This window comes from Rhamphochromis longiceps, linkage group LG16, assembly GCF_057381845.1.
Source record: "Rhamphochromis longiceps isolate RC_006_pf linkage group LG16, R_longiceps_female_GT1.1, whole genome shotgun sequence".
NCBI lineage: Eukaryota > Metazoa > Chordata > Actinopteri > Cichliformes > Cichlidae > Rhamphochromis > Rhamphochromis longiceps.
In genome coordinates, this window is record NC_140572.1 from 19,971,842 (window position 1) to 19,987,707 (window position 15,866).

Sequence of the window (15,866 nt, forward strand, 5' to 3'; positions counted from 1 at the left end):
CCACAGATCTTTGAAGCAACCATTTCAGAGGCAGCAAGTTCATGGCTCACAGCTTCAAAAAGTTGGGTCTTACTGCATTCTCCAACCACTGTTTCCCCTAGTGTGATTGCACTATTAACAACCACAGCATAATTATAGTCCGGAAGCTTCACCAGTTTAATGCAAATCTAATCAAGTTGCTTCTTGAACCATTTCCATGTTTGTTAACAAATTTTGCATTTCACTCTACTCTTGCAAAACAGCTTAAATGGAAGCTGTAAGTCTACCATAAAAGTAATGAGAAGAAATCTGTGCAGCTATATTTGTGTGTTGTGCTTCTAACACACCCATTCACACACAAGTTAGAGTAGCCAACTGAGATGGATTAAATACAGTAGTATTCAAATCTTTGTAAATCTTGAGAAGAACACAAAAGGCCTGTTCACTGCAGGAGCTTTTACAGAAGTTCCTGCAGTGAACAGGCCTTTTGTGTGGAACATACAAATGTGTGGAACAGAGATTATATGACAAAGAGAGAGACAGAGTGAGTCAGTTTATAAGAGAACTGTCCAAGTCACTATGTAAATATGTCAGTATGATCACATAAATATGCTGCAGCAATCATGATGCTCCACAAAAACTCGTTATTTGTCTCTGTTAACCGATCAGCCGACACAACACAATAGCGTTACATACTGTAATTCTGTCAGTAAAGACGATAAAGAAAAAGTACTGGTTGATTCACTTTTTGTCATTAAGGATAAACAAAAAAGACACACACACAAAAAATTACATTTTGATCAAGAAATTGTCTGTTTTCATTGCACAAACAGCTCCGCTGCACTACACAGAATCCTGTGAAAGAACCAAATCCCACCAACTTTGCTGCTTTTGCCGCTATCCAAGTAAAATGAATGCAAGAAGAAGCATCATATATCTAATAAATCAATCATATTTTAAATGATGACATGATAACTTATTATTATTTCTAATATTATTATGGAGACATGCCACCACCATGCTGATAAGCTAATACTGCATTACCAAGTTTGTAGGTGTAATTTTATTTTAAGCTCACTGTGTAGGTTTCAGGATTACTGTCAGCAGTCAGTCATCTGCAGCTTCCCACAACATAAACTAACAATATGTCAGAGTTATCCAGTAATCTGATTTCTCTCCAAAGCTAAACCCAACGAGGAACTGTAGACTGCAGGCTACACAATAAATATGCTTATATCACCCAGGTACAGTATAGGCACAACTCTTCATGTTGCTAAGCAACCACCATACTCTTACTTCTTTGTAGTAGTCATAAACAGAGAAGACCCAAAGTTAGGAGCAAGGTATTGAAAAAAACCTAAAGACACTGTGTAAGTGACACAAGAAAACATGCAGTAACAGAGTGGGATGGCCTAGATCTGACTTCAGATTATCTGCTCACAACACTGAAACAAAAGCACTATCTTAGGTACTGTTTTGCTACCGGGCAGTTTTGTGTTCAGAGCGAGTGATTGGACATCCTTCATGGGCAAGCATTCTGTCTCAGGTGATGCTTTCCAGAATGCCGGCAGCCTCACACTCACTCAGGTGAACTTTTAAAATGACCTAAAAGAGACTGACAGCACAACTGTATACTGTCTGCAGTGGAGCACCTTAACATCCATACTAGCTACTCCCATCCGGTGAGCCTATAGACTGTATATAAATGAGGTCCATCTAGTCACCATGATGTCACCCATTCATTTGAGCCCAACATTTTAGATCCTCACAATCTTGATTGATTCTGTCTTCTTTTTCCAGTTAGCAGAGATGCCACCTGCTGGCCTTTAGAAAGTATGAAGGTTTAAGCTGTATCCTCAGTACCTTGACTTTTTAGATGCACAAGCTACATCCATCATTTACCTACAGTGTGTGTCTTAACAACTCTTTATGTAAAAGCGTAGATGGTGTTAATGCACATGCTAAAGAAAATAAAAAATAAATGGAAAACAATAAAGGTTCATATTCTATAAGAGGCTAAAAAACACTGTCTCGCTGTGTTTGTAAAAACATCAAAGGAATTTGGCATGAAGGCAAAGGCAGACTGCAACACTGTAAAAGACGATGTGGCTTTCACACATGCGATTCTCTTTTTTCTCTTTATGAAAACATGTTTTTGAAGCGTATGGATTTCCATGTTTTGATTTAGAGAAGTGTTTGTTTTGTTTGCTTTGCTCTTTTGTTCTGTGGTTGCTCAGTTGTTTCTTTTGTTAAAAATAGATTTTGAATAAATGGGCTGAAGGGTCCATCTCGCACTTTCAGATGTCCTACAGAATGACACAAAATACACAAAATAAACTGCACAGACCTGAACCGAGGAAACTTTTTGGTTTCGTAAAAAACATTAAACTTATCCGACACATTCAAACCACACCGTGACTGCGTTAATAACCACGATCCTTTTGGTCACTATAACTGTGATTTGAAATGTTTATATCATTTCATCTTTAACACATAGAAACACAGTGTGACCCACATCTACGGTATAGTTGTCTGCATATCCCAGTGACAGTTTTATCAGTTTCACATTAAACTGTCTGAAAGAGCCTCATGTATATTCATCCTCTCTTTATTCATAATTGATGCCCTGAGCCTAACAACAGTGCTGATGCCGGACAGGCATATTGTCTGGGGAATTCAGCCTTTCCTGCTGTTTTTATAACTAAGTACAGTATTCTTCCTTTTGCTTCTAAACTATTACATTCAGTGGCTGAATTATACAATACTATCTGTTAAGGATCATTGCTAATGCACTGTACCTCTTTGCATATTCTCTCCAGACAAGAATAGACAGCACACACGTAACAGCTGAATAGATGTGAAACAAACCATCTGGACTACGCATATTACAACAAAATTGTGGACCAGTGTGCGTGGATAATGGATTATGCTTTCAAAATCACTTAATGTTGATCCTTTGATCACTAATGTAATCTGTTATATGTCACCATTCTGGATGCTGACCAACAGGAAGAGAAACTGAGCAAGGACTTTGATTGACTTTACTGTGACCTCCAGCCCCTGCCCTTCAACTCTGTCTGTTTGTCTCTCAGGGGTCAATACAGGTCAACTTCCTCATTAATCACAAAGCCAGCTTTGCCAACGGACTCGCAGCACATTGGTGCACTGCTAAGAAAGACCACCCATAAATTAAGAGTCAAGTTCACTCTCCATTGGTGGAAAAGCTCCACAGCTCCGCCGCTGAGGTGCTTTCTGAACAGAAACCAGGTTTGGCTTCTGAACATCTCGTTCACGCTGCTAAAAACAGAGGCAACAAAGAAGTGACCTTAAGGAACTAAATGAAAATGACATAACAGCTGAAAGCATCAGCAACAAGATGACAACAGATGCAGTCTCAACAGCTTTAAAGTGTGAAAATCTGTAATCAAATAGATCTCATGACAGCACGGAAATCTTACGCTACACTGAAATCTTTCTTGCACAATCAGCTGTTCATTCCCAGCCATAATAACACACTAAACTAAGTGTCTCGTGGTATATTTAGACCCACGACAACTGCATGGCACACCATATGCATTTCCTTTCATTCCCAAAGACACACATGACACCCATGCTCCTTAACGCATGCATGCGTGTTCTCATTCTGTGCTGTAGTACCTGAATACTGTTATCAAAACAAAAATCACACTCACCATCAGGCTCATGAACAAGAAGTGTTAGAAGGAGAGAAAAAGCAGAGTCTCACCAGTGAGAGCTCGTCCACAGGAGACACCACGGCACGCAGGCGAGAGAAATGTGTCCGCCTGACGAAAACCCTACGAGAGCAGCCTGCCCGTGCTCCAAATCAATTTCACACTCTCTCACCTCCCCGCCACTGTGATGTCATTCATTCATCCTCTTCCCCTTCCCCGTAGCCATGGTAACTATGCCGCTTGGAGCTGATCATTCTTTTACATCTGTCTTTCTATCTCCCTCTGTGTCCCTCCCCCTCTCCAGACCTCGCTGAGCCCAGCCCACTCACTCCATCTGAGGGGTGCAGTTACACCCCTAGCCTCACAATCATCCACCCCTTCTTTCTATTCCCCACTATGCTGCTCTGACAAATGAGGAGGAGGGACAAGGAGAGGGGAGGCGCCTGGATTTGCTTCATGTAGTGTGCCCTGATGAGTTTGTGGCCAAACAGGGATAGTTTGCCAAGGAGACCCATAAAGACAGAAACCGGCTACAAAGCCAACTGCCAGACAAAGGAGACAAAACAGAACGACATGAGCTGTGTTTTTGGAGCCAGACACACCGAAAAAATATAATGGAGGTTAAATGCTCACACACAGGTGTGTCTGAAACCCCTTAATGTGCTCACACACATAAACCCAAACACTTAGTCCTGTAATGTGGTGGTGATGAATAGTTAAGGGCTATCACCATCATTACTACAGAGCTGCACTGGCAATAATCCCCACAGTGACCTTGGATTTTCCCCTTGTTAACATTTGTTTTTTTCTCAAAGCATCTTTTCACAATTTCCACATGTCCATTACAGCCTTATTTTAGCCATTTCACTGTTAGGTTCTACTCACCTACCCACCATGCTGCTGATTTAATATTCTAAATCTATCTTCCTTCATCTCCAAGCACACATGCTTTAATTCTCACCTGCAGAACTGGGAGAGCCACTGAAAGGTATGTAACAACAACACATATAAGAAGGAAGGAGTTAAAAGTCAGAGACAGTAATGGTTAAAAAAAATCATACATCTACAGTCACTGGAAAGGCTGTAATCATGAGAAAGACAAAGCAGACAGCAACATGGGGGAAAGTAATTATAATACCAAGAAAAATAGAAAAGCTTAAAGTAGATACAGAGAGAGGAGGGTACCTCTGAAAGGGGAGATCTCCTCTTTGTTGCATATCTTCACACATCAGCTGCTTTTAATTAGCTTCCTGTGCTTTCCTCCTGGATAATCTCTCCATCTGTTAGCATCAGTCCTAGTCTGTCACTCTTAATCTCTGAGTCGCTGCTCATATAATTAATGGGGGTCTTACCCAAACACCAATACAGTACCTACTGTTTGAGCTTATTAAAGTAATTATTGTCATAATTAACCTAAATTACAAATTGACTGATCCATTACCCTGAGAGGTGGCACAATAAGAATTTGTATTTTACACATACATATGCAGAAAGCATACTATAAGCCTACATTAAGTGAGGGCAAGACATTAAAATGAAGGTTTACATATTGCACAACAACTCATTGCTGTTGATCCAATTTAATATTTCCTCAAACTGGCTAAGTAAGGCTAGAAAGCTAGCTGTCTTTTTAGAGCAATATTGTCGATCATCCCAAGACTTTGTTAATAACAGTACAGAAGTTTTAGCACAAAGACAAAAAAACTGCTGTTTAACTTCATTATCACCCAGTTACATCCCATCACTCCTAATTTAATGGTAAAGAATGAATTTAGCTATGTTGACAAAGTTAGCACCTAGCTACAAGTGATGCCATGGTATTATAAATGTTCCAGTTGCCTTACCTTAACAAAAATTAAAAAAATTGTAGTTATGACCACACTTGTTTTCACTTATAAATGTAATTGTTCTGAGGTTGTGATGCTGAAAGCCCAAGAAGCTGCAAATTAAGTATTTTGGGTAAACAACATCTCAGGAAGTTTTAGAAAAATAGCAAACCTCCAATATTGTGGTTGTTCATGCAATTAGCTAGTTAGCACTATTTCCAATGAACATTTGAAAAATCTTGAATCTAAAGTCTAAAGTAAGCAACCAATGACTAAAGCAATATAAAGATTTTTTTATGCTAATGGCATAAAAAGGCATAGCAATTTTTCTCCATCGTAGTAGTTTTAACAATGGTGTTATTATTAGCTTATGCTACATATGTCTGTAATGTAATGTAGCTTGAAAGTCTTAAATGCTGATTTGAAATTAGACCATATGACTTATCTGAAGAAAGACTTAAACAAATCCTATTTTTAATTATCCCTAATTTTAGTAATACATAAAGCGTGACTACATGATTTTAGTTTGTTTTCCAATTACTATAAAGGTCAACACCTTTGAATGCAAGTGCTGTGTGACAGATAGACTTTTCTTGCAGGGATTTGAATCCATTTCTTTTTTCATAATGAACTGCTTAAACAGGGACAAGAAAAATGAGCTGATTTAATTAATTTACTTAATTAATAGTTATCATGTGTTTCATGTGACAAGATTAGACACCCTCACAAAGTCGCAAAATGTTCCTCTAATCAGTCTCTCTGAAATGTTTTCTTTTTAATATTCCACTGTCTCAGTGATCACAAAATGTTATCACTTCCCTATACCAGCCTGTGCTGTTCAGTCTAAGGCTACATAGGCAATGATATGAACTTCTAACACTTAGCTTGTACTTAAAATCCTTTATTGCACTACCTATTATCACCTCCTGCCACAGATCGTGTGCGACTATGGCTTTAATTAAATTACACACTCTGTAGTCTGGTGTAAGGTCAACTGGAAAATGTAAGAGAGAGTAAGGGAGTTATAACATGGAGACAAAGTAAAAACAAAGAAGGCAGGTGGGAACGATTTAGAGGTTGTTACATTTTGGATTGGTAGTTATACAAAGGGATGCAATTACAAGATCAATAAAATAAAAAATAAAAAAACACACTTTTAAAACACACACGCACTAACACAAACACTCTGGGAGTATGTGCATGATCCCGAAGCAATTTCTTCCACATTATGGTATGAGACATTGCTTTACAGAGACGTTTTCCTTCATTTCAGACCTCTTATCTGTACCTGCAGAAATGAACAGATATTATGATAACACTAACTGGGATCTTTTATCACCCTTTCCTCCACACTTTCTTTTTACCAAACACATTATCCTTCACCTCAAATCCTCTCTCCTTCATTTCACTCCAGCTTTGCTGTAAGTGATCCTTTTTCTCAAGAATTTAGGTCACACACTCTGCTTTTTGCCTCACTTCTTTTGCCTCACTTCTGTCGATAATCCTCGATCTTTCATTCTGTGGACAACAGTCTAACGAGGATCTTCAGGAGATCAGCGTGATGGAAGTAGGAGTGTATTGTAGCATTGTCAAATGGGGCATCATGCCTCATTAGCTAATGCCTTAATTTGATTAAGGTTAAATGTGAGTGATGACATGTTTGAAATCAGACACACAAACATCACAGCTAGACATTATCTTTCATCTCAGCAAAAACTCCCCCCATGGCTCCTTGAATAGATCAAAGCGGCGTTTTTAAAGGGAATACTTAACCAATCCTGTTCAAATCATTAGCATGGCTCTGCTGATGCACTCACACTCAGCGCTCTAATATCAGCCACTGTAGCTACAGGCAAAAGAACCTGGTAGGTGGACAATTATTTATGTGCAACGGCAGAGGGTCCACTTGTCCATATGATGGCAGAAATGGAGTAGCCACATTTTACGCACCTGCCTTCAAACAATTTTCAGACAGGCGAGCGAAACAGCTACTTCATGAGCTGTTCTCGCAGCCTCTCTTTCCATCCTACTTGTTTCTTCCTGCTGAGAAATGCATTCATCATCCTCCCTCTGCACCATCCAAGCCATGTTACACAATCGAGCGATCTCAGCTCCCATTCCTAAATTACCTTCATAACATTAAAGTATCTGCAGGCTACTTATGTGTTGTTCTTTTCTCTCTGTGGGGGGGGGGGAATCCAGCAGTGTTAACTGTGGTTTTCACATAAGATAAAGCTATCCTACCCTCATCACTCGATCAGCTGATGAAAGGTAATTCATAAATACATGTAGCAAAAGCAAGTCCTGGCAAGCCCAGACATCGACCCTGACACTGATGTCCCTTTATGACACAGTGTCCAATTATAGGAAGTGAAACAAAGTCTGCAAGGCCACCAGTCACATACCAGCAGCATGTGTTACTGTGAGGAAGTCTTCTATATAAAGTGAGATCACATAGAGGACAGCCTCCATCTCCTTAGGGCTTAGTCAACCTTTGTGTCAGCTGCTGCACCTGTTTAGCATTGAACCCATGCAGACTGCTTTGATGATATTGTTTCATCAGATGGGGGAAAATCTCAGACAAAAGGTTTGGATCCAATCCAAAGCTTGCTGCAGGAATTCCTCTCCTAAAAACACGCTTTTGCTGCTGCTGATGCCACGAGTGCTTTTCACCACCTGTCATTAACTTTAGCTGCTGTTTGAAGCAGCTGTCCAATCCTATGGGTTTTACTCATAAGAATAGCAGTTTTCAGACGGTTTCATCCCATTCTCAAGCTTATTTTCCAATTCAGGCTCATGATCTATAAGATGAAGAATAAAGCACTTTTCCCCAAAAATTTTGCTTCCAATTCTTTAGGAAATTTGTGCCGAGTACCAAAAAAATGAAAAATGTGATTTCTGATTGGATTTATTAGCTGCTATTATTATAGCACACCCGAATACAACCAAGGTTTCATAGCTGGAGTAAAGCTTTGGCAAGGGAGAGGGCAATAACTCTATTTCTTTTTTTTAACTGTCATTAATCTGAAAATACAGGAATTTGGTGAATTTACTGTTGTTCAAACAAAAGAAACAAACAAATAATGAAATAATTATCATAGATCAGGAATCTTTTCAATCCTGATAATGTTAGTAAACAGTCCTTTTCTTTACAGCACACTCCTAATATTGCACATTTCCATCTCAACTCATAATTCAAATAAATAGCACAGTTGCTCTGGATTACAGCTGGCAGCAGTCCAATTTAATCCATGGCATTCCCAGATGAACCCCCTCTACCCCCTCTTTTGCCTGCCCAGTCAGCCTTCTTTCCTCTGACCTCAGGCGCATGAAATTCATCTATCTATTCAATGTCTGTGAAGATATTTTTTTGTTTGTTTGTTTGTTTTTCAAAAGGAGGCTTGGAGGCTTTCTGTCAGAGTAACGCCAAGGAATTTCAGTGAGCGTGATAACCGTGCAGTTCCAAACTATGAAGATATCAGCTGGTGGACAGGCACAAAAAATATAGACAAAGATGTTTAATCATCCCATCTCACAGTTGGAGGTGTTGAAAGACAGAGTTTCACTCATCCATCCTTCCATCCATCCCTTCTCACTTATCCAGTTCAAGGGTCAAATTTGTGCCGGAGCCTACGCCAGCTGTTACAGGACAAGAGGCCAAGCAGACCCTAAACAGATAACCAGTCTGTTGCAGGGCTAACATGGAAAGACAAACAACCATTCAAGCTCCCATTCAGGCTTTGGTCAACCTAACCCCATGCATGTCTTTGGACTGTGGGAGGAAGTTGGGACATGGAGAGAATCCGTGCAGACTCAGAGGGAACAGTTGTTGTCAGTTCCACACAAAAAGGCCCCACCTCCTTGGTGGAGTCAAACTCAGGGCCTTCGTACTGTGAGGAAATAGTGAGACTCTCTAGTTCTGAATTCATTTATTAGATGGAGGAAAAAGATATCTAAGTGGTGGCATCATCTTTTACCTTTACCTTTCTCCATTTTATATAACGTTGACTTTCAGAACCAGACACTCTCTCCTAGAGCTCTCTTGAAAGGTGGTTCGCCCCTTAATCATACAAAAAAGGTGTCATTTAAATCTTGTCAAAGCCATGGGGCTTCAGCATTGCAACACAGCTGGTGGGCTACTTTACATGAGTGAAACAGTTGGTGGTTTGTATATTCTTTGAGCACCACTGGAGTTCTGATAGCAGCAAATCCATCAAAAACCTCGCTTGCAGCAAAAGGTCTTTGCTCAGCCACCACCCTCTCCTGCTCTTCATCATCATCCTCCTCGAGCTCATAAATCAACCTATAATTATCAGGGAGGGTGGTGACTAAGTCTTGAGACCATGTGGCTCAACAGCTGACCACAGGACAGGCAACTGGGCGCCCTTGTGTGGATTACACAGCATTTAGTAATGCTCCACAGAGAAAAGAAAAGAAGCAGCAAAAAAAGAGAGTCTGGAATATAACTGCTGGAAAAATGGTACTGTTAAAGTAACGTGGTGGAGACAGTCTTTTGAGTTTAAAGAGAATGATACCTCTGATACTGCCAGACAGAGAGGCCCACAGTCTGGCTGAGCAACAGGACAGATGGGAATAGCACACAGACACAGATACAGCTTGTTGAAAGGGACGCTGTGACTAAAACAAGTGGACCTCCTTGTACATCACGAGTGATTTTCTTACACTGTGTTTATTAGTAACAGCTCTGAATCATATCATCCCAAGGGTTTAACACCAACAAGTTTAACCCGCATGCACTCAGTCTTTTCTCTCTCTCTCTCTCTCTCTCTCTCTCTCTCTCTCTCTCTCACAAACACACACACACACACACACACACTGGGGTGTGTAGACTCTCAGTCTGAATAAGACCATCTGTGAGCTCCAGAGAAACAAAAGCAGTTTTTTTATTCTACACAGCCAGAGTCATCATCTTGTCGGATACTGAGCTATCTTATGTCACACCAAGAAAAGGCTTTACACTCCATAAAATCTATTCACCACCCATTGTCACCCCTATTTTTCCTGGCTGTCCAGTCCTCTATAGTCCTCTTTTCTTTCCTGATTTTTTTCCTCACTTTCTGTAAATATTTACACAGAGGCTCTGATTGTACACATCACACAACCACATAGAGCTTAGGTGAAAGTCGCCCAAGGTCATCTGAAACTGGGGCAATCCCCAGTTGACATTCAGTACCCTAAAGGTTTTTTGGAGGGCTGCGTGTTTGTGTTTGCAGCTGACAAGCCAACAAACCTGTTTCCCTTTTTCTGCTCTGCCAGTTAGCACACATGGAACATCTCCAGGCAAACAACAGCATACAAGAGGGACAAAAAAAAAATGAATAGAAACAAAGGCCGATCTACAGACAGCAAACAAAGGCAATACCTACAAGCAAAAAGAAACTCAAAATATGTATAAACATCTAAGTCAAATCAAACTATAGCAGGCATTTTACCCTTTGTAGATTACTTGTACGCTTAGGAAATTCCATTCATGCAAAGGGCAAATTATTCACAATCATAGTTTTGATTCATCCAAATATTTGCCGGTGACCCAACAGTATGCCATCGGGCCTTATGTGACCGACCGGGACAGAGGAGCTCTGAAGTCACTAAACAACACAACACACGAAAAGCAATAGACATTTAGCGCTGTACCTCAGTGTAGCTTCTCCCTGTGGTTCTGTGCAGATAGCAAATAAAATCCAGAGACAATTTGGTCTCAGCTGCAGAGATCTGAAACACTCAGCGAGAGAAAGCCAGAGAGAACTCAACTCCCATCTCTCTCTACATCTACACCAATAGGCTAAAATCCTCCACTCACATCCCATCTGAGTGAGAGAGGGGGAGAGAGAGTTAAAAGGAGAGCGGGTGGATGGGGGGGGTAGTGCTTGCTTGGGTGAATATAGGGGAAAAACTGAAAGGGAGAGTGAGCATAAGTCAGGGAGAGAGAGTGAAAGGGAGAGATTTATGAGTTTGGTTTTGTGTAAGAGAGGGAAAACAGAAAGAGAGGAAGACAGGAGTTTAAATCTCTAATTACAACTGCTTATCACAAGCCCATGAGCAGATGGTAGGAATGGGTGACAGTGGACTTTGTACACACCACTCCGTTACGCCCGTCTTTTGCTTGTGCATGTGTATGTATGTGTGTGTGTTTGCATGCCAAAAAGGAACGTAAGCACATATGCCTAACAATGAGGACAGCTCGTAAATAGTATGTGCCTTCTCACCTAACGTCGCCTTTTTCTCACAGGGTATCAGTGCCTGTTGCTCGTCCTCATCAGCACGAGAATGAGTACTAGAATGAATCTCCACACGCATCGGATGGATTTCATGAAATACATACTTGTGTTCTATTTTTCTATCATCAGGTCAAAATTTCAGTATTTCTCCAGGACTTTGGTTAATAAACAAGAACAAACAATGCTGAGCGGTCTGCGGTGCAAATTAGAAAATGATCTCACGCTGAATCACTAACCAAGATGGTGAAAGTATTTAACATTGTGCCTGCTACTGAAAATCAATCACAACAAAATAAAAGTACTTGCAACTACTGGCAGACTCAAAAACATGTAAACAGTATAATACCAAGAATTGGTGAAATAAAGCCAAGCCCCCAGAAGCCACGAGAAAGTGAGGGAACAAAAAAAGTGTAAAAATAAATAAATAAATGACTAATTGTAAAGTCAGTTATTCTCTTATATCAACTGTTGAACTGATGGTGTATTCAGGTAAAATTAGCAAATATTTTTTATTTACAGTATATACAAATTATTCCTTTTTGTCCAATAGCTTCTAAGTGTGTGTGTGTGTGTGTGTGTGTGTGTGTGTGTGTGTGTGTGTGTGTGTGTGTGTGTGTGTTTAAACAAATGTTGCGGGCTGTGTGTCATCCAAAGCCCGGGCTTGGAGCGGTGAAGAAGATGGAGAAAGAAGGAAAGAGAGAGGGGGAAGCAGCAGAGTTGTGGCAAGCCATAATCTTTCTCCCCCTTTCTCATCATCCATCTGATGTGCTTTGCTCTCTTCTGCAATAAGCTCATGTCCCTGAGAAAAATGCCTGGAAAAATAAAAGATTCAATAGGAAGAGCTTGAACGGAGACAACTTTCAAATCTGCTCAAACTTGCCTTGTACCCATGCAGATTGCTGTTTTGTGATGGTTTGATTTTTCGGCAGGAATATATGAATTATAGATCAGCTTATATTTGCAGATCTCATGTGGACAGGGGAGAGAGGGAGAGCATTTTTAAACCCAATCACATGTTTGCAATGTTAAAAACAGATAAACCTCTTATTCGGCTTGGTCAGTCACGTTTTTCAAATCAGAAACAATTGACATCTAACTGAATCCAAAAAACCCCCAAACTATATTGAATGGCGAGCACAGAGCACGGTGTTTAGGATGTAGAGTAACGGATGGTGCAATCCTGTTTGTTGATAAACCAAATCCTCACTTAGAAGAGAAATCCATGCACTGCCTCTGCCAGTTCAGCTGGAGGGCTCTGGATCAGCCTGATTACTCTGGGCTGACAGCAGCAGATCGAAGTAATCTCCAAATTCTACATAAGTATGTACACGAAACAAACATATAGCACATTTAGCTGCTGTGAGCTAATATGAGCAGTGCACATTTCATTAGTATTTGTGGGAGGGCAACAGATCTACATATGTACACAGTGAGAGTCAATGCTCTGCAAAAGTGAATGTCTGTCTGCAAACTCTGATGCCTGTGCAAGCATGTTAGTGAAACGAGGCATGCTCGGTTTTATAATCAGGATTCAGGGATCACCTTTACTCCCTGTCATCTGTCTCACCTGTCCCAAAGGTACCAAACAGGGAGAGAGAGAGAAGGAAAGCAAGGGAAGTACAGATGGGAACAAAGAGATAGTGAAACCCACAAGGGATAGAATTGGAGAAATGAGAAAATAAATGAATTGAAACTGAAGACTTCTTGGAATTTACCCACTGTTAGTATAACAGCGCTCCTTTAAGTAATCTTACTTCTCTGTCAGAGTAGATAATGTGCCTTGTGTAGCTGTTGAATAAAGCAGAACAGGTAAAAAGGTCATTTGTAGAGCTGTTTTTCATCTTTATTTCTTTAAGACGCTCTTTAAAATATGATTTTACAGACGTTTCGGAATATCTGCTTTGTGCATCTTTGATATTTTAAACACTGTATACACGCACCGTGAGTGCACGGGTGTGTGAACTACACACAGTGCCAGCATGAGCGCACAGCAGGTCTCATTTCCTCATTCTCCGGTCAGACACTGGTTTCTCTTTTGAAAGCGGAGCCCAAAATGACATCAGTTTCCGCCAAGACACAATTCGTCACCATGGCACCGCACGAAGACATTTTTGACCCAGAGGGAGGAGCATCATGCTTGACACATTTATAGCAGAGGTCTTTGCTCCACTCTTCCCTCTTCTCTAACCCCCCCCCCTCTTTTTCTCAATTGATGTTTGCCCAGCCGCCCGCTCTGTTTACCGCATCATCAAAGAGCTTCTCTGACTTCAATGGCTCCGGTTCTCTGACCTGACCCACTCTCCTTGTGCATTTCAACTTCAAGGTCTCTCTTCCATGTACTCTTGCAGTGATACATATTTGGGATCTTTGAGTGAATTTAACATCCAGCTTCTCAAGACTTCTATTTTAGACTTCTTCCCTCCCCCACTTTTGATTTCAGTGCTTGTCAAACGGGCTCCAAGGGCAGAATGCCTGTTGAAGAAGTGACCACCCACTGGGCTTTGTCTTACTCTTTGCCACGACTGACAGATGGCCAGTTTACATAGAAAGAATATCGCAGATAAAGAGAAATCCAAAATACTAAAAAAAATCAACCTCTACAGTTTGAAGATTCATATTTCATTTTAACTGCCATTGTGTCAGGAGGTTTTAAAACAAGGTAGAAGATGCAGGCCCTTTATTTGAGGCAGCTCTGGCTGAGGAGGTAGAGCGGGTCGGGTTGATTGTTCAGTCCCTGGCTACTCTAGTCTGCATGTCAACACATTAGCATTCACACATTCACATTCAAATGCATCTGTGTGAGTATTTGTGTAATGCTGGACAAGGTGCTTACGTATGTATGACTGAATGAGGCTTGTCGTAAAAAGCACTATATGAATACCTGTCCATTTACCATTTATGGTATTGGCAAAACACATAAAATAAACATGAATAATAATTTAGTCATTAAAAATATTAACTGTATTTAATAAATAGCAAAGTATTAAAGAGAAGTATGAAGATGAGAAAATAAAATGTCCTGCAGTGGCTACATCTACGGTGCTTCCCAGGTGGCAGCAGGTGAAAAAGCTGTGGTTGGGTTCAGTATTGCTGATGCTCTGCAGACCGGTGCAAATGATGTCCTTGGCGGTTTTAATCACCCTCTGACCACACTTCCAGACTCAGGCCTTTCACCTCCCTTAGTAAATTTATTATCACCAGAATTATAACGTTCCAAGTTAGCTGGTTACATTAATCTGAGTCATTTCTCAGATTTATTCACCGCAGGGAGAGGTGTATGGTTACCAGGGAACCCTGGTAACCATACATCCTGAAACCCAGGAAGCTGAACTGTTTGCCTGCTCCGCTCAGCAACCAATGTAAACAGTGGTGTGTGTCTTGTCTAAAATCAACAGTTTAAATAGTTTACTTAAACTGGGCTTACCATTAAATAGTTGTGGAACAAAAACATTTTTTTGACTGTCACTGTTTTCATATGGGTTTCCTGGCAGCCAGATAGAAGCCAGATTTTCCTGTTAATGAATTGTGTTTTGAATACAAGGAAATTGTGGGAAATACTTGAGCTATATGTTATAATTTTATATCATATCATGTCATGGCAAAATCATGTTAAGTTGTGTGGCGTTTTGCTTAACATTTTCCTTTCCCGTGTACAAATCTGTGTTTTCCTGATATGTTATATTGCACGAAAAACTCATGTAAGAGAAAACCTTTTTTGTGACTAATTGTTTATTTTTTACCTTTGATATGACAATTATAATACAAAACCACTGACAGTCAGTAAAGATTAAAACTAAACAATCCCTCTGATCCTATACAGTGTGTAAAGTACTGATAATACTGCATGATTTATGGCATAAAAATTCACATAATGTACTGTAATTAAAACTGCGAATGTATTAATATTGTCCAGAATATATAAGAACACACTCTCGGGTATAACGTTCACTCCATCTCTAGCTTATACAAAATCTAGACTGAAGAATACACTGAAAAAGTGTCACTATTTTCTCCTGGGCTTTCATGCATTCGTGCATGGCAAATTCATTGATCACTTCCTTTGAAAATGAAGACATCATCTGCCTAGAGTTTTGCCTCAGGCTAAAAATAGGGTATTGCTGCTCCTGATC

General features: G+C 40.3%; 1 protein-coding gene across 3 annotated transcripts in view; it reads right to left on the bottom strand.

Annotated features, from left to right (window-relative positions):
• The window catches only part of myo16 (myosin XVI), a 121,994-nt gene extending 110,689 nt beyond the window's left edge, over window positions 1–11,305 (bottom strand). Inside the window, exon 1 of one of the 3 annotated variants that reach the window (XM_085385685.1) lies at window positions 11,153–11,305. The gene's annotated coding sequence lies outside the window, so the exon portion shown is untranslated. Of the gene's footprint in view, window positions 1–3,671; window positions 3,912–11,152 lie in introns of those variants that run through there. The other 2 variants (XM_085385686.1, XM_085385687.1) reach the window with 2 other exon arrangements.
• Between the last annotated feature and the right edge of the window lie 4,561 nt (window positions 11,306–15,866).